Source organism: Mytilus californianus, unplaced genomic scaffold, assembly GCF_021869535.1.
Source record: "Mytilus californianus isolate M0D057914Y unplaced genomic scaffold, xbMytCali1.0.p SCAF_2, whole genome shotgun sequence".
Lineage (NCBI taxonomy): Eukaryota > Metazoa > Mollusca > Bivalvia > Mytilida > Mytilidae > Mytilus > Mytilus californianus.
In genome coordinates, this window is record NW_026262668.1 from 32,018,595 (window position 1) to 32,026,258 (window position 7,664).

General features: G+C 32.9%; 1 long non-coding RNA gene across 1 annotated transcript; it reads right to left on the reverse strand.

Moving 5' to 3' along the window:
- Positions 1-3,394: 3,394 nt before the first annotated feature.
- LOC127729713 (uncharacterized) lies at positions 3,395-7,464 on the reverse strand. Its single transcript, XR_007994806.1, has 2 exons — positions 6,161-7,464; positions 3,395-4,344 (listed from the first exon to the last, which is right to left on the reverse strand). It is a non-coding gene; the product is annotated as an uncharacterized LOC127729713 (long non-coding RNA).
- Positions 7,465-7,664: the final 200 nt, after the last annotated feature.

Below are 7,664 nucleotides of genomic sequence, written 5' to 3' on the forward strand. Positions count from 1 at the left end.
GCAGTCAAAATCCTCAAGGTTTGGTGTATCTGTGAAAGAAAGGCAAACGATATCAAATGGATATTCAAGCTCATAAGTTGTAAACAAATTGACAATGTCATGGCAAAAAAAAAACGAAAAAAGATCAAAAGACAAACAGTATAGAAAACACAACGTAGAAAACTAGACTGAGCAACAGAAACAAAACCGATGGTGATCTCAGGTCCTCCGGAAGGATAAGCATATCCTGATCCACATGGTGGCACCGATGCATACCAGAGGCAATGCTTTAAAGTTATATTAACCTGTGGCATTAGTATGGTCCAGGTGGGGATCACTTTGTATGGCCAGCCGGCAAATAGTAAAGTTGGACTATTGACCTGCTGGACACAAACCCACCTGACCCTTAGCGACCAGAATCAGGAAGGTCTTGGGTTGGCCTAGGTGGATAATCTCTTAGTATTACATTGTACCAGGTGTCAATAGTTGAGTTTGGCTATGTGATATACCAGGTATTCCCCACGCTATGCTGCCAAAATCGTGAAGGTCCGAGATATATGTTGTACGGTGCATAGTAGAGCAATTTCTACTTCTATCTCTCAGATCTCTGGTACTAGTGCCAATGTGGAATCTCTAAGTATGGCCCATCAAGTCCCATCGCATCCTAACCTATGCAGCCAGACTCGTGAAGGTCTGAGTATCTGCGGTACTCACATAATAGAGGCAATGCCTCCCCAATCTCTGGTAATATGGTGCAGAACCTCGTGTGGTTAGCCAGCAATAATTGAGTTGTTCTATATGACAAACCGAATCCCCCAACCCTAAGGGATATCCGTATAGTAGACAATATCTACCCCTGCCTCTTTCGCTATGGTCCAGTGGGGAAATCTTTAAGCATGGCCAATTCGGCAATAGTCAAGTTTAACTTTGTGAAATACTTGTTACACCCGCACCCCACCCTATACAGGCAGACTCTTGAAGGTCTTTGATATCAGTGGTAGGGTACATAGTAGAGACAATGTCTACTTTTAGCTCCAAGGTGGAAAATTTATTAGTATGAGCATCCGGCTTTACGGTAGTTGAGTTGGGCGTTTAGACATACCGGGTACCCCTCCACAAACTACCAGTATGTTACCAGATACAAAGGTATGACACAATAGTGGATTGGTAATTGATTCTTTATCTAACCCTAAGACATCACCAAATTAATAAACCATTGGTCATGTAAATTTCCTAAGCCTGAAATTTGACTGAAAGTGCAATTTTGAAATAGACATACGTTTTTCTTCATGGCGAAGCAGAGACACGACTGTTACCAGTATAAACAACAGACATTAAAAATTATCAACACAAAGAACAACACTTAAAAATAAAGCAAGAGCAAGATGAACCCAATTTAAACAAAACTAGCGGTGATCTCAGGTGTTCTGGAAGGGTAAGGATATCCTGCTCTCAATGTGGCACCCGTCGTGTTGCTTATGTAAGTACAAACTTGTTGAAAAGTCTAATTCGTATTCGAAGACTAGAGGACAGAATTGTGTACACATTCTTAGTCATCAGTGAAACAGATATTCCATACGGGTCAACCAACTCATGGTGTCTGTAAAATTTTTGAAGGGATTATTTCAACTTTACCGCTTTGAACTCTTGGGTAAATAGCTTCCTGGAAAGCAGTAATCATTGATCTATCAAGGAAATCATGATAGGCAATACAAGCTCTGGAATATCGTATCAACTGGGAGATACATACTCCATATGCTGGCGCTGCTGGAATGTTTCTACATAGAAATGGAAAGTTCACAATGGGAAAGCTGAAATCATCTCTTTTGTTGTAAAGCTTTGTTTTCAACCGACCCTCATTGTCAATGTATATAGATGTAAGTCAAGATATGAGGCAAACTTCACTATATCTGTTGTGTCCTTTATTTAAAGTTCTATGGGATAGATGTGTTCAACCTTTGAATTATTCAGTGAGAGGAGATCGTCCTATCATCTATGTGGCACAATGTGAAGTTCAAGGATAATGCTAGCTTCTTTTCGTTCTTTCTCAGAAGCTCCAGTATGAAGTTTGCTTGACATGAATAAAGGAACAAGATGGCAAGAAGAGGAGTACAGTTAGTGGCTCGTTCAAAACATGTTTAGACCAGATAATTTTCTTAGTAGAAATACAATGTACTGGATGAGGAATAAACTGCTTCGCTGAGCACAGCTGGATACGCCCGCAGAGGTCCAACCCTGAACAGTTGGGGCAAAAATGGACACAATATTCAAGCTTGATACAGGTCTGAATTTGGATTGTAATTAAATATTTGACGTATTATAGGTTTCTGGATAAATGTAGTCAAAGAACTTGAAATTGGTTATATGAATTGAATTTATATTCAATTAAAGATATCTTGCTGTTGTGCAATACACTGTGCTCTTGCACAATACTTGTTGTCAGACTATAAACAAATAAAGTTCAATTTCTCCTCAATGTCATATTTGAAATTTATGAAATCAATAGGGAGATTACATCAATAGCTATAAATAATTCACCAAAGTTTCATGAGAACTGCTGAAAGCACTTTTGAGTTATTGTCCAAAAACTGGAAAATCCCCCTTTTTTAATGAATAAAACCCAAAAACTCAGAAACGCTAAATCTGAAATTTATAAAAAACGAAAGGGAGCTCACGTCAATAATTATAAACAATTCACCAAAGTTTCAGGCATATTGATTACCGGTAAAGCTTTTTTGAGTTAACGTCCGACATGTTGACGACTGACAGACGGATGGAAGGATGGACGGACAACAGTATACCATAATACGTCCCGTAAACGGGCGTATAAAAACTATCCAGCATTCATTTTACACATCTAAATTCAGCAAACATTCAAAATTTCAACTCTTTTATTTTAGAAAAATGAAATCGTGAACCTTATTCCCTGTTTGGTTTGAAAGTTCAGATAACTAATATATAAAGATGCAAGATTTTACCTCTTTTCTTTTTATATAAGATGAACAAAACTGACATGCATTCTGCTGTTTAATGAGGGGCATTATTTTATTTCAGGAAGATAAAATTACTACATGCTATGTTATGAGACAACCACCAGATGTTTAATTATTAGGTGCTGTTTTGGAAATTAGAGGATGGTTCTTGGCTAAAGTGGAATTGTAAATGTGAAAACCGTTTTTGTTTTGAAGAAGTTAAATGAAAATAATTGTGTTTTTGTAGCCAGTTTGAAAATAGTTCAAAACACTAGGCTGTATTCTTATTTGTTAATCACAAACTAAAACCATTTTGGAAAACCAATCACTATGGTTTAGGAGAACTACATGATTTTACATTGAAATGATGCACATACAAAGCACTTGGTACTTGATGGGTGGTAATCTTGTATATTAGAAATTGTAACTTCAATAAAAAAAAATTATATAATTATTATATAAATTTAATACTCAAATGCAAGTTCTCTGATTCACAAAGATAAATTAACAGAAACTCATCGAATATCAATACACAAAAACAATATATATCATTATCGATAAACTCACTTTTTCCTAACCTTATTTATCCTAAACATTCCATGGCACATTTTTTTTTATTTAGACCAAGTAAATAATCGAGTTTTGATCTATCAGCATTTTTCTAATATAAAAATAAAATAAAAAATATATATTGTGTAATTTCTATTTTGTTTGTTAAATATAAATTGAAAATGTAGAGGTTAAATGTTTATGAGATCAAATTACATAAACTTGTAAAATGTAGTATCTTATTCAAGTTCAAGGGTATTTCACTGTCTTAAATTATGTACTTTGCAACTCCTTACTTTGTGTTGTTTGTTCAATGTATAAATATTATAAAGTCATGCAAGAACCCAATAATGACCAAACTTCATGATGGAATTATGCCTTTGCTTTACCAACCATAAAAGCAGAATAAAAAAAAAAATGTTAAAAATAGAAGCTTGTTATTTTGATATATATTTTATAAATAATTTTTGTCCAGAGTTCTACTAAAAGTTTTGGTAAATGATGAATTCTTTAGCTTGAAATGAACTTTTTGTTAAATTGTGAGTGCCAAACTTTCTAGATAGCAAAATATTCCATTTAAATATAAAAAATGTTTAATGAAGCATGCACTGTTCACTAGATTTTATAAGGCACCCTATTGAAAGTATGATTTTTTTTCCATTTTTCAGTTACAAATAAATCTGTCAAAATCTCTCTGTGTAATTATCCTTTCAATAAAAGTTTTAATAACAACAGCTAGTTTTTGTTGTTTCCTTATGTTTGGTTAGCTAGAGAATATTGATTTATTTACCCTACATAATTCCATACTGTGATAAAATATTTGTTTCACTAATAACATATACATCTGTAAGGTATAAAACCACTAATTCATAGCCTATTGCTTTCTATGTTAAATTCTGCAATTTCAAGCATAAATGGCCGCTTTGTCTTAAGTTCAAATAAAGTGGCAGTCATTTCATGTCAAAACTATACCTTATCCTGACTTGTGCTGAAAAATTCAACATACCTTTAATTGCATATTAGAGCGTACTGGTTCCCGGAAGTTTGATAGTACAAAAACAGGTACTTCTGATCTGAACAACAGGGTAAATGTGCCCTCCTATTATAATTTTATATACTTCTTTATTATCCAAAAGAAACTATCAACAAGGGTTCTAAAGTGATCCCAAGTCCCCAAGCTTTCATTTGATACCAAAACTACCCAAATATTTCACCTATTGACAAAGATACAGCTATGCGTAGGAACTATTTTGTTTAAAATATGTACTACTTTCTTGTATGTTCTTTCCAACCGGGCCTGAATTAGTGGTTCTATACCTATAACAGCACCAAACTTGTTATATTGACTTCTGCTTCACTTAATTTCCTTCTATGATCTATTTCTAGCATAGAAAAACACATAAAGCTTTTGTCAAAACATTATATCACTGAATTTAAGCTCAAATTGGACTGGTAGTAGTATATACGTTATACAAAGAAAACTCCATATGGATACTAATAGTGACAGATATAAGACTTTTTCAATTTTTACCAGTTCTAATGTGTTAATATCTACTCAAATAACAATGTTCTTACCTATATGTCTTATTTTTATCAGAGATTCTTCCTTGAATATAACTATAGTGGTCCAAACATAAAATATAATTGATCATTTCCCCACCCCCCTTTTTTCTACATGTTGAAAAAGGAGAGTGATTTGGTAAAAACCATACTTTTATGTATAAACATGGATCAACAAGAGCAATCTATGTATCTCCCAGCTTGACAACTTTCTAAACTGGTTATAAATTGCATTTCAAGTGATATTTTGGAATTCCTATATAATTATACACCAATTTCCTTTGAAATAAATGATTCACTAAGAAACCCAATAAAACATGAACCCTCACTAGATAGTTTGACCAAAAGCTATATTTATACTATAAACCAGTCACAATATACATGTTGCATTGGTTTCAGTCTTAGTTAATGCAAAAATTTAAACTTCAGGTAAAGTCTTAACTGTGTGCATGCTAAATGACCAAAAAAGGCTAAAATACCCTATTGTAGCAATTTGAGGGCTGTAATTTGACACCAACATAATTGTTACATAAAAAAAATAATGTAACATGATTACTAACAACAAATGTGACCAATTTTCATTGTAATGGGTATGATTTCTAAAATTTGAATTTCACATGCCTTTCAGTAATAGGTATAAAACCACTAATTCATAGCCTATTGCTTTCTATGTTAAATTCTGCAATTTCAAGCATAAATGGCCGCTTTGTCTTAAGTTCAAATAAAGTGGCAGTCATTTCATGTCAAAACTATACCTTATCCTGACTTGTGCTGAAAAATTCAACATACCTTTAATTGCATATTAGAGCGTACTGGTTCCCGGAAGTTTGATAGTACAAAAACAGGTACTTCTGATCTGAACAACAGGGTAAATGTGCCCTCCTATTATAATTTTATATACTTCTTTATTATCCAAAAGAAACTATCAACAAGGGTTCTAAAGTGATCCCAAGTCCCCAAGCTTTCATTTGATACCAAAACTACCCAAATATTTCACCTATTGACAAAGATACAGCTATGCGTAGGAACTATTTTGTTTAAAATATGTACTACTTTCTTGTATGTTCTTTCCAACCGGGCCTGAATTAGTGGTTCTATACCTGTAACAATGATTTTTATTCTTAAAAAATATGAAAAAACCCTACATTAACAATATTACATTTTCCAACAGTTATGCCAGTATTTCCATTTTACAATTATACTTATTTGTGATATAAATACATGACATATATAACATTTTTTCTGATGATTTCCAGATGATGTCCCACAAGAAACAAATAATACAAATAGCAAAATGTCATTAAAATCATTCTTATAAGAACTAACTAAGTACACCACATTTAAACTACCATTGAGGATCATTATCTTATCCACAATATAGATAGTACTCCTGACTGCTTGTTTTGGATGCAAAGTCTTAATTGCCTTAAGCTGATTGACATGTTGAACTTATAAAAGTCCCACAACTTGGCCACAAAGATATCCATACAACACTGAAAACTGATTGTCTGAAAAAAGGCTTAAATGACAAGTTATTTAATAAACATTTTAATGGAAAATTTGACCATGAAAATGTTGAAATAACAATAATTCATAACCTTTCAATATATTTGATGGATTTAGGGGAAGTAGAGATGAAGTAACAATTAAACAGGAATAAATATGATACAGTAATAGGACTTAGACAGAACATTTAGCAAAAGCTAAAATTTATTTTGAAAATGGCTTCCAGGCCATTTAATGATGGAAAAAAACAAAATTCCTAAAGCAGGAGGAGTCCTGTTCTTTAAAAATTTGAAACAAGACTATCCAGCAATATATTGCACTCTTTATCTATAAGACTAAAACATAAATATGTCTGTTTTCTTGCATCCGTACTGACCCTTAGTCTGACCACTGACCCTAAAAGATTTTATTGCCTTTTTCAAAAGAGTATTCAAGAAATAGAGCTTTGTGTCATTTGAGTAGATTACAAATTCTATTTTCACTGGATTCTCAGTCAAATTTGACCAAAGATTGACAAAAATTTGATTGAAAAGTTGTCAAAACATTGAAAATTGCAAATGTACCATCATGCATGCTGGAATTATCAGATATTTGTGTAAATCAGGATTGGACTTGGAGAAAACATGTACTTTTTCCAGATTTTGTCAATTCACAAAACAAAAAAATAAATAAAAAGAATTTCAAACTACTGACTTTTTTTTTCTATGACAGGAGGCAGGAAACCAGACATATTTTTTGTTGCCTAATATCATTTTAATAACATAAACATCTACAAATGTACTAAATATATCAAATATTTAAACTTGAAAAAATGACTTATAAAAAAGCTTACAAATTGTATATCACACAAATTATGTGCCTATTCAACTGAAAGACATTGCAATTTGTTTAATGAAGCTAAAAATCCAGTATTATCAAACTTCTGTCTTCAGTAAAGTTATTTTAACATTGTCATGCACTCCTTGTAGCAGTAGTTCACCATCATATGAAATAATCTTTTTTCTTTTAGCTGCCCGTAATGTTCCTACCATTGCTTCAAAAAGGTTGGCACAATCATCGTCATTAAACAATGTACCAAAGGTTACTTCATGTTGTTTG